Source organism: Watersipora subatra, chromosome 4, assembly GCF_963576615.1.
Source record: "Watersipora subatra chromosome 4, tzWatSuba1.1, whole genome shotgun sequence".
NCBI classification, from domain to species: domain Eukaryota; kingdom Metazoa; phylum Bryozoa; class Gymnolaemata; order Cheilostomatida; family Watersiporidae; genus Watersipora; species Watersipora subatra.
Window position 1 is genome coordinate 52,576,557 of NC_088711.1, and position 13,290 is coordinate 52,589,846.

The window sequence follows — 13,290 nt, forward strand, 5'->3', positions numbered from 1 at the left end:
CATTTTTCATAGTAAATGCGAAAAAACGATTGAAACTTTTTAAAAACGTAGTTTTCTGCCATATGTGGTTTTTATAAAAATGCATTGTACTTCATGTATTATACTTTTATTATGCAAAACTTGGCATTCTGTAATTTACCACAAATTTACTTAGCAATTGGTTTGCAATGATGGAAATTGCCTTGTTTTTAATTGTACTAAAATTTCCAGCAAAACTCTACTTCCGCCTCAGGATTTGGTTTATTACCATTATTTACCTTGCGCATTCTCAAAAGCTAAAGAACCTCTACTTACAAAAAGGTCTACATACAAAATTTTTATATTGTAAAACATATTTTCGTAAAAAAATTGCTTCGACTAAATAAAGATGAAACTAGACCCAAAAACTAAAAGTAGTTGCATATTTTGACCATTTAGTTTGAAAAGCAAACTAAAAATATAAGACGACAAAGTAGACTTTAATTTTACTGTTTGTGTTTTTATGAATCTATTGGTATTGTGTTGAATCTAGCGAAGTACATTTCATCTTCTCATCTGTTAACTGTAGCCGCCTTCTTCCATTGTTGTATAAGTTGGAGTTATCATTTATCACTTAAAAAGTAGGAAGACTTCAAGTTTTAGGTAATTATTTTCTATGTTTCCTGTATGAAGACAACTTTTTAGTTCATGTGTATTTAAACAAATCTTTCTAATTACACTCCTAAAACATTTATTCTCAGTACAGCAAAACAAGACAACTATAAAACACCCACCTACTCTCACATCCCTCTACCCTTAGCCTCATCTCCACAGCCAACTGTAAAAAACCAAAAAACACCGTTTGTACTTTTTATTTGCTATTTATCTGTTCTTGCTTCTGTCCATAGTTGTTTTTTTTCTATTCATTACGTTGTAATATATGACAGCTCCAAAATTTAATTGTTCAAGGTTTCAGCCATGTAGTGTATACATATTTATAATTTGTACAGATGTTATTCCCGAGTTTTGTGGAGGCGTGGAAGGAATAAAGGAAATTATATTGAGGCTGCACTATTATACTTTGTGTATCTTGATGAGACCTTAAAAGTATTACCTATTCAGAGATGAGAAAAATACCCTATACAGTGCACTCCCATGATTAATGTCATATGACAAGGGTCCACTTGTACTTAGGTTTTTTAACTTGTATGTTCTACTATGTGCTTCTCCTTTTCTCTCCTCTTGCTCATACTTTCCCATCCACTCTTCCTGCCGCTTCTTCTCCCATCCCTAACTCTTCCCTTCTCCCCAAGGTGATAGTGCTGACTAGAATGGACAACATTGCTTATTTTGGGATGTTGCTCTCTCCTTCATTACTCATCTTTTTATTGCTCCATCATTTTTTTGTATTTTATGAATTAACTATGGGTATCGATACTATAACTCCCTAATTGTCTGTTTCTGCATTTAAATGAAAGGGTTTGTATATTATGCCTAAATTAAGGCTTCCTACCAACCAAATGAAACCAACAATTAAATTAGCTCTTAACATAGACGACTAGATCATAGAGTAATCTCCCCCTAGAGTGATAACTGCGCATTCAACAACACGAGCGTTTCCGGTGCCAACAAGGAGCGTTTAGGCCACGCCCCTTTTTTGTGCTAGTCAATCGTAGTAATTGACAGAACGATAACATCAGCCATGAGAATGATCATGAATTTCCACAGTTAAGATAGTAATTATTGCTCATATTAAAGAAATGATGATTATAGTTTATTACTCTAATATATGCTTATTATTTAAAGCAATTCAATACCTACATGCCTTGCAAAGGCACTGAATAGATAGTATTAAGTAAGTGAGTTAATGCAATCAGTTACTCCAACGATATACAGCCCCCACACATGGGGGGCTGTATATCATTGGTTACTCATAGATAAGATAGATAGTCATACTGGGGTTGTATAACATTAGTGTGATGGAAAGCTAATCGACTGCCATCAACTGAAAGTATTGACATTGTATGGTGATAGAGTGATTCATTGACCCACAGTCCACAAACAGCCCTTGCATGTAATATTAGATTTCAATACATATCAATCAAATACATAGACTAGCTTGAAGCAAAGATGTCCACTAGTTAGTGGACATCGTTGCTTGATGTAAGCAAGCAAAGATCTTGAAAGAGTGGCAAATGTTGTTATATGTTAGATAAAAATAAATTATACTTAATTATACTAAATTTTAATTATTTAAAAATAAAATAGACTTTTTTATTACTTTATTTATTAAATAATTTTTTATTGTAATCATAGTTAAACAGATTATATTTAGCCATTACTGGCTAATTATTTTACATTTAAACACAATTACAGTTTTTTTTTCTAATTTATTTCAACAAAACACTTCTTTCATGATATGAAATTTAAAAGTTGTAGTTTTTTGAAAAAGCTTGAAAACCTTTACAGTTGTTTTCTTTTTCCTATTAATTCATTTGAACTGCTTAAAAATATTTTCTCATTATATGAAGTTTAAATGTTAGAATGGTAAATGTTATATAAAAATAAATTTTCTGTCCAAAGACTTTTTTATTACTCGAGCAACTCGGGTAGCACAGCTCATAGTTGATGGCAGTCGACTAGCTTCCCATCACGCTAATGTAATACAACCCCAGTATGACTATCTATCTTATCTATGAGTAACTGATTGCATTAACTCATTTACTTAACACTATCTATTCAGTACCTTTGCAAGTCATGCAGGTATCAGGGATTACGTGTATGTCACAATTTTCATTTCCATAACATTTCCATAATATATTTCCATATTATTTTTATTTCATAAAATTTCCATAATTCATTTCCATATTAATTCCATTTCCATAATTCATTTCCATATTATTTCTATTTCCATAACATTTCCCTTCTTCTTTTCCATAGTGTTTCTATATCATTTCCATAATTCATTTCCATTTTTATAACATCTCCCTACTTCAATTCTATATTATTTCCATTTTCATAACATTTCCATATTAATTCCATTTCAATAACATTTCCATATTATTTCCATTTCAATAACATTTCCATATTTCTAAAATAAAAGTTCCATATTCATTTCCCTAAAATTATGGAAATATTTATGTTTATGGAAACAGTGATATACAGGGGGCTGTATATCATTGGCTGTATATCATTGCTGTATGGGGCTGTGGGGGCTGTATATCATTGATGGAAATGGATATGAAAATGTAAACATTTCCATAATATGTTTAGTGATCCTGGTAGGAATTGAATTGCTTTAAATAATAAGCATATATTAGAGTAATAAACTATAATCATCATTTTTTAATATGAGCCTTGATTACTACCTTAACTGGGAAATTCATGCTCCTTGTTTAACCCTTCTCATGGCTGATGTTATTGATCTAGTCAATCACTACGACTGACTAGCACAAAAAAGAGGCGTGGCTTAAACGCTCCTTGTAGGCACCGGAAACGCTCGTATAGTTATCACTCTAGGGGGAGATAACTCTATGGACTAGATACTTAAGCAATGTAATTTTGCCTCCAAGTCTAGTTTTAAAGGTAAAATTAGGTCAATCGTAATTAATGATATCTTTATGAAAGGATACACTGTTGCATAGGTCAAATCTGCCTTCGCGAGACAATGTCAATGTGACTTGGGTGGATAATTGTTAGATTAGGGTGCGATACAGAAGTGAAGGCGATAGAGAAAAATAATATTAAAAAGTTAAAAGAAGTTGCAAGTCACAATCGGTAATAGAAAAATCAGCACAAACTTGTAGCATTATTATATTACGTTGGTTCACATGCTATCTTTTTACTCGTATGTTGCTGATTGTATTCGGAACAAATACACTTCACTGTCTCTTCCGACACGCTACTCAATGCTCCCGATTGTTACTTAATTAGTCTCTACGAATATCTAACGACATCCAACATGTAACAAGTGATAATAATATATGGTGGCGGCGAAACTCCTCTTCCTGACCAATTGTTCATATTTGGAGAGGATGAGAACCCTCAAGCAGCTGTTATTCCTAGATTTCATGCACCAAGATTGACACCTCCAGATAAATTCAATTTTGCAGATCTGACTCAATGGACTAGATGGAGGGCAAGGTGGTTACAATATAGGAATGCCAGCAGGCTATCCTAACAGCCAGAAATCGAACAGACAAATACATTTGTGTATACTTTAGGAGAGCAAGCAGAAGATATTATACTAGCCAGAAATATAGACGAAGACACACATGATAACGTGATCACGGCCTTCAACGACTACTTTGGCATCAGAAATAATACCATCGTAGAACGTGCTAGATTTAATAAACCAACTCAAGGTCAAGATGGAATGCACAGTTACATACATAAGCTTCATAGACAGGCAGAGAATTGTGCGTATGGAGCGTTGAGAGAAAAACTAATAAGAGACAGGTTAGTCGTAGGAGTTAGTGATGACGGACTGAGTGAAAAGTTGCAGTCGGAAGCAAACTTAAATCTAGCTGCTGCTGTAGAAATATGTAGGCGATTTGAAGCTGCTAAGGAAGCTCAACCTTTGGTAAGAGCTTGGTGGTAACGTTGCTGGTCGTATCGGTACGGTGGACATGGTGAGATCCAAAGGTTACAACAATAACCGAGATAAACGCCAGAATAGTCACACACAGAGACTCAAAACCGCAGAACGCAGAGTCCAAACATAGACTACGTATAAACAGCATAACTCTAACAACAACACTAGATGCACTCGATGCGGCAAAACTCCACCGCACAACAAGCAGTCTTGTCAAACCATCAAATCCAAATGTGACTTTTGTAACCTCACACCATCTCGCGACTGCAAGATTATGTGTCGGAAGGAAAATGCTAAACTAACTGAAGGAAACTTACCCGACCCATTCTTAGGTGAAGTTAGACATGCTAATATTACAAACAAACCTTGGTCTGCATCATTATTTGTATCCTTAGATGACAGTCACGAAGTAAAACATGATTTTAAGCTTGACACTGGTGCGGATGTGTCAGTGTGTAGTGACTTTGGTTGGCATAGCAGCCAAATATGCCAGTCAGATAGACGTCTCATAGGCCCTGGCAACACTGTATTACCTGTTTTGGCAAAGTAAATGCTAGATTGAGAATAGCTGATAGGCATGTAAATGAAGTTTTTTACATTGTACGAAACCAGCAAAATAATTTGTTGAGCAAAACCATTTGTGTTTCTTTAGGTTTAGTTCATTGTGATACTGAGCATTTTATGAACGTTACTGATGCTTCACATGTTACCGACTTTTATAGATTTCAAACGACATATCCTGAAGTTTTTGTAGGCTTAGGTAAACTTTTCGGGTCATACAACATAAAAGTTAAGAACGATGTTGAACCTGTGGCGTTACACGAATCGTATGATGTGTCACTTCCTAGACTGCCGATAGTCAAGAGACAGTTAGACAAAATGGAGTCAAGTGGTGTGATATAAGGTGACAAGGCCGACCGACTGGTGTGCGGGTATGGTCCAAGTACCAAAAAAGGATCCAAAACCAGATTTGCATATGTGCTGACTTGTCAAACTTAAACCGAGCAGTTAAACGTGACACACATCGTAGTAGCTCATTAGACAGTTCATTAGCCAAAATTTCAGGCGCTCGTTATTTGACTAAACTCGACGCCAACTTGGGCTATTACCAGATACCATTAGCTAACAACTCACATTTATTAACGACATTCATAACGCCCTTCGGTAGGTATTGCTACAACAGAGTACCTTTCGGATTGGTTAGTGCTGGTGACATTTTCCAGAGATGTGTGAAGGACATACTCGATGGATTGGATGATGTAGTATGCCATACGGACGATTCCATGGTTTATAGTTCTGTAAGTCGATTCGAGCATGATGCTCGCCTACGCCGAGTTCTAGACCGACTCAAAGCGGCAGGCATGACACTGAATTATAAAAAGTGTAAATTTGGACAATCAACAGTTAAGTTCTTGGGGCATGTTATAAGCGCAAACGGCGTCGGTGCCGACCCGGACCGCATAAGAGACATTCTCGAACTACCCGACCCTGGTAGTTCGAGAATATAACAAAATTCCAATCACTATTAGGATCCGTCAATCAGTTAGGTAAATTTTCGCCGAGAATAACTGAATTAACCATACCACTCCGAGCTTTACTCCACAATTACACTCCATGGGTGTGGGATTTTGCACAGCGTCAGGCTGTCATCGATATCAAAGCCGAACTTAAATCTACTCCATGTTTAGCCTGGTATTGTCCAGAACGTCCCACTATTATTATGTGTGACGCATCTAATGAAGGACTAGGAGCGGTGATGTTTCAGATTCAGAAAGACAACACTTGTCGCTTAGTAGCATGCGAGTCTAGATCGTTAACTGGCACTGAGAAGAATTGGTCTCCGATCGAGAAAGAGGCTTTAGGAAGAGCTTGGGCGTGCACCAAGTTCGAAATGTATATTCTGGTACACCCTGATGTCAGAATAGAGACTGACTACAAACCTTTAGTTCCAATCTTCAACTCTAAGGCTGTGAATGGTCTGACAATACGTATCCAACGCCAGAGTCTATGAACAATGAAAAACTCGTTTACTGTGTCATACATACCGGGTAAAACCAATCACATCGCCGACCTACTTTCACGGCAACCGTCTGGAAAGCCGAGCCAGGACGATATCGATTTGGCCAATAAAGTGGAAATCAGTGCTGTTTCAGACATTAACTATTTATCATTAACTGAGCCGAGATTAGTTGACCTCAAACGCAAACAGTCTGAAGATACCACACTTCAATTAGTTATCCAATATACACAACACGGTTGGCCGTTGTATCTCTCCGACGTGGAAACCAACTTGAAACCATACTGGCGCGCCCAGTCCGATCTAACATTAACTGATGGTTAACTATTAAATGGTACATGTATGGTCATATCATTCTTAGAACGTCACGATATACCATCACGGTTACATAACAGACATTTAGGTATTCAGAAATGCAGAGAACGCACCCCCCACTCAGTTTGGTGGCCTGGAATCTCGGCTGAAATAGCAGAGATAGTAAAGACATGCGCAACTTGCCAGAAAAACCAGTCAGAGTAACGTGAACCGTTGAAGCCCAGTACACTGCTCAACAGACCTTGGCATTGTGTAGCGACAGACTTATTCTACTGGCAGCGAACTAATTACATCCTTGTCACAGACTACTTCTCGAAATACGTAGAGATTAGTAAATTAGCCGACCTAAACAGCAGATCTGTCATGACATCTCTCAAATCTATATTTGCCTGACATGGCATACCCGAAACAGTTGTATCTGACAACGGGACACAATATTCTAGTCAAGAATTTAAGGAATTCGCCAAAGATTACTCCTACCAAAGTGTGACTAGCTCTCCACATTACCCACTAGGCAATTGAGCTGCTGAGCGTTCTGTACGCACTGTCAAGAACTTGCTTAACAAGTCTGCTGACCCGTACTGAGCTCTACTAGCGTATCGTAGCACACCCATCCAAAATGAATACTCACCCACCAAACTGCTGATAAATAGAAGACTTAAGACAGACTTGCCTGTTGATTCCTCTTCTCTAATGCCGACTGTACCCGACTACAATATCATCTCGGATCGAGAGCACACGTACATACAGAATATGAAGACTAACTACGACCAATGTCATAATGCCCGTAAGTTACCAGAGGTCGTACCCTCTGACAATGTATACATACGTGATCTAGATTGAACCGGTATCGTAACCCAGACACTTCCTGACAATTCCGTTCAAGTGCTCACTGACTCTAGTGAAGTTCCCCGTAACCGACATGCAGTTAAACCTCTACCTGACAATCAGAATACTGACAATCACATATCTAATACTCCTGAAACTACAGAGAGTAGACAGCGCTTATATAGCTAGCCCAGACCACAGGTTACGACCGCTCCTCGTCAGAGCACTCGAACCCGTAAACTGGTAAACCGTCTAGACTTGTAGATGCAGGTTTACTATTGTATTAGTCATTTTATTATACTCAGTAGTTCAGTAAATACACTTTATATTATTATTTTGTTTCATGCTCTCGCTTTGCTGATGCCTTTATATTAGAGCTGCACAATGATCGCGTTAATTAAACGATTAACGCCACTACTACAAATAAACGATTAACTGAGTTGGGCCAATAATTCTTCAATTAAAATGCAACCGAGGTGATGATCTTGATGTTGTTCCTTTCTTTTGTACTGTTCAGTACTATACGTTAGTAATACTAACGTAGCAGGTTGATACCATTAAATTTACTAACAAATAAATATTATGACAAGCAACATTTTCTTACCAATAAATTAAACCACAACCACAATTAAACACAGTGAGTCGCTAACATTAAACTTGTTTATGCAATACAATGTATACAAGCGCCGTGCCAATCTAGCTGTAAGCTGCCATGTTCTTAGTTGTCTGACCATGTTTCTAGCTAATAGCAAAAACGTGATTTCAGTATTATTTAATATCTTACAGTTTATTTTTGTTTATTTATAAAAATTTTCATAAGTGAATTATACATGTATTTTTATTTTTCAAAAAAATCACAATCATATTTCAGCTTCAGAATATTAGTAGTATAAGATTGACACTTCATTGGAACATGAAAGCAGAAAAATTTCTTCCACCCTAGGTAGCGCATTTCTGTAAGTTGTTGGAAGCGTAAACAAGAAAGCGAAGTGCAGTATATGCCAGAAAGAATTTGCTTACCACTACAGCACATCATCATTAAGATATATTTTAACTATATGTAATTCTCATCCTACCGCGCAGAAATCATCACCAGCTGTCGCACACAATAACTAATACTACAGACTACCGGCACTACTGTCCCCTGTGAGCGGCTATTCTCTAAAGCTGGCAATATTGTATGTAGGAAGAGGGCATCTCTTTACTCAGATAATGTGAATAAACTGTGCTGCTTCAACTCTTGGCTGACTTAATTATAGACTTTCATAGACAGTTTTTATACTCATAATAATTATTACGTTGTAACTTATCTACATTGTACATAACGTGTACTACTGCTAACAATGGTTTAAAATATAATTAATCTATATGTAGCTGTATTATTTGTTTTTAAACACGCAGGTTTTTGCTAGATTAATTCTAAGATTAATCAAAGATTAACTGGTTCAGACCAGTTATTAATCGCGATCAATTTTTATAACTGTTGTGCAGCTCTACTTTATATAATAAGGAATATGTAGCATTATCATATTACGTTGGTTCACATGCTATCTTTTTACTCGTATGTTGCTGATTGTATTCGGAACAAATACACTTCACCCTCTTTTCCTGCGCACTACTCAATGCTCCCGGTTGTTACTGAATTAGTCTCTACAAATATCCAACAACATCCAACATGTAACAAGTGATAATACTATAAAACTAAAGTCAATGTCTGGACTAAGTGCCAAAAAATAGTCCTATCAAAAGTGTTCAAACTATGTACCCATAAAATACTATAGACTGATAGTAATTTTATAATTAAATGCATTTTAATCACCATACATTATAATAACACAGTATAACACCGCGAAATGCACTGTAGCAAGTATAAATACATGTACCGTGCCAGGTGTAAGAGTGCGTATACATGGGGAGATAACTCGAAAAAATCCCTTCAATGTTCTTTTTTTCTAAATGTGAAAGAAGACTACTGGTAGGTTGGGTCTTCTGCATGTATTCTAGTGAGTTTACGGGTGTGCTTCTCACTAGTATAGCGGATTACTGCACTTGTAAACACTACTATGTGGAATCTACTACAAGTTGGCTGATCTTACCAAGTTTGGTTATATAAATATAGGTGTATTTGTGTGCTACATATTTTAGTCAATGACTCAGTAGTACTGGTGATTAGCTGTTGTAAGTACAAGAGTAGAACGAGCAGTGCAAAAACAAGAGACCATGTGCAGATCAATACTACAACAATGTATATTCTACCAAACTGATATTTATTACAAAAAGATAAATTTATGCCCCATAAATTGATCCGACTCATCAATTGCCACAAACAATGAACATTGACAGAAAATTGACAGAAAAGATTAGGAACATCAGTGTAACAGTTTTCACGTACTCTAACCTTGCTGTAAAACAATCTCAGATACTAAGTAAACTACAGGTATGGCATTTACGTATAATAAAGTTATGCAAACTTGTAGCTACAGCCTTTTTGTATATCGAACGAATGTCGAGTCACTTGTCTCGGATGATTTCACTCTCTCGTAAGGCCTCGGTTTTTCCCAAAGAAAAACCAAAGCAAGCAGTTTTCTCATTATCCTAACCCTAGCTTTTTTATAAGCCGGTATTCATAAGGAACGATGGTCACTTCATCGTTCATAGATGAAAAACAAGTGCGTGGAACACAGGCTATCAATAGCTTTGAAACATTCCTTGAGAAGCTAAATCCTTAGGAAAGACAACAACCTGCGTTTGACAAACAGTGTTATACTAAAGGCTCACTAATGCTTAGTCTGATCACGTAACTTTACTACAGAATGTTTCTCTTGTATAAAAAATATCATTGAAGTTTATCTTAAACACTTGTAACTGTGTCTGTATGTATATACATGTAGGTATAATGACAGCTTCATAAAAAATCCTTCAGCTTGAGTATCTAACAAAATACAGGGCAATTAGACCGACTCCCCTAACGGCAGATCGACAGTTTGAAATAAGAAAACAAGTAAAATCAGTGTCGTGTAGCCTCTATACGGAGCTATAAAAGTAAACAGAAAAGAAACCTAATCCTTGTTAAGATACTTGCGTAGATCCTACTGCATGTTTATTATCAACGGGCTCTTGCGCAATGCCCCATTCAAATTAGCTCCTTCTTTTAATTAATTAAAAATTAATTAAAAGATTAATTCTTTAAATTAATTAATGTTCTTTAGTGTAATTGGAAAAAAAATTGAATATATGCATGGTCTCAAATTTTCTATAAAGCAGTCTCCAAACAAGTTTCGGTAATTTATGCTGGAATGACATTTTTTGGTTTTCTGTCCAATATAAAATGATTTCTACACATTTTTACAGACAATAAAATAGGAAATTAGATCTAGTTTGCATGCTTATTCGTGCCTATCTGATTGTAACGTCATTAAGGATTAGGGCACTTTTTCACCCTGCCCATGGATTCTACTACTACTATTAATAGAACTAGTAGTAGTGGTAGTCTACTACTAGTAGCACTAGTTCTTTTTTTAAAAAGGATAATAATATTGCTTTTTATATGGTACCTGTATAAACCTGTAATCCTTGCATACTGCACGGCTATACTGTGCAGGATCAGGGTCATATCTGGTACCTGTAAAAACCTCTAATCCCTGCCTATCATATGGCTATACTGTGCAGTAATAGGGTCATATCTGGTACCTGTAGAAACCTCTAATCCGTGCATGAGGTATGGCTATACTGTGCAAGATTAGGGTCATGTCTGGTACCTGTGCAAACCTCTAATATTTGCCTATTGTATGGCTATACTGTGCAAGATTAGGGTCAGGTATGTTACCTAGACAAACCTCTAATCCTTGCCTATGGTATGGCTATACTGTGCAAGAATAGGGTCATATCTGTTACCTGGACAAACCTCTAATCCTTGCATATGATATGGCTATACTGTGCAGTAATAGGGTCATATCTGGTACCTGTAGAAACCTCTAATCCGTGCATAAGGTATGGCTATACTGTGCAAGATTAGGGTCATGTCTGGTGCCTGTACAAACCTATAATCCTTGCATATGGTATGGCTATACTGTGCAGGATTAGGGTCATATCTGTTACCTGTACTGTGCAGGATTTGGGTACCAGTACAGGCTTCTAAACCTAATAATACGATGTCTGTATGTTTTAGTTGAAGTATTCAATATGATGAGCGCATTACAAAATGTCTATGTAAAATTGGTCACTACTTCATTTTCGTTAGGTAACAGCGCGAATGAACGCATATAATTTCCCTTTACTTGTTTTGGTTAATAATGTAATCTTCATGTACCTGTACATAAGTGCATGAGTTAATCACTTTATTTTTATTTACATGTATTTATGTTTATTGCACAAAATCGTAACCCATATACATGTGTACTTAATGATTGTTACAGAAACAATCCCAACGAAAGGCCAACGCAATCACAAGGTCTCATAGAAGAAGTTTGAACAATCTTTTTAAGCGCGTATGTATGATGGTTTTTAATTATTTAATTTAATATTTACTAATGTTTGATTATTCATTTAATTGTATATGATTATCTGCTGTCATTCTTAACTGGCGACCGGTCTCACCAACATAGCATGCAGCAACTTCTTAGCTGGGTAATTTGCAATATAAGTCACTTCACTTAGGTACAGGGTCTAACTCAATGCACAATATGCCACTAAGATTATGTTAACAAATATTCTAAAAAGAGAACAGAAGAACTTGTGTACTTGAGTTTGTAAAAATAATAGGTTGCATATAAATAACAAGATTTAAGATAATTAATCTAATAGCATGTTCTATCCTCAATTGATTACGTGATTTTCTCTTATATAGGATGAGAACTTCTCACTGAGAAGTTGGCAGAAAAAGGACTAGAGTGTTTTGTGGTGGTCCATCTCAGAAACCAGTAGGTGAAAGTCGGTATGTTTATTTTTAAATAATTAGCACGTTTTTATTTCTAGAAAACAAAACAACAAACTAGTCAAACTCTACACTGTTTGATATTCTTGATAAGATGGTGCATATTAGTTAACACTTTTTGGGCATGCATTCTCCGGTAAACTCAAAAAAACACTTTTGCTGGTTGTTAATGCAGTTGCCCTATAATCGAATAATAAAAGATAAACTAGATGTCATGTCCTTCAATCATCTTTATTAACAGGTACTCCATATCTTGTGGCAAAGTGCCAAACTAGTGGCGGCGACCAGCTGAGTAGCATTCAGTCTCAAAATATTGAGAAGTTGAGCACCTGTGACATTGATGTCATGACACTTGACAATAAACGAGCTCTCTAGTGAGCTCGTTTGTGAATAAAAATAGTAAGTCATAGTGTTACGTCTGTCTTTTAGAATACTGCTAGGTTTTTTAATGAACAAGTTTCAAGAATAATATATTATTCATTTTGAAATTTGCTAGGTAGAAAGCATTTTATAAGGGGTGAAATTTTACTGGAGATTATTGAGCTCTTCTATTATAGAGAGTTATTCCATTTATTATATGTTGTCTTCCTATTTTTCTGCGTAAAGGTCATAACCATAGGAGGCGAAGCATTAGAGTCTGCATAT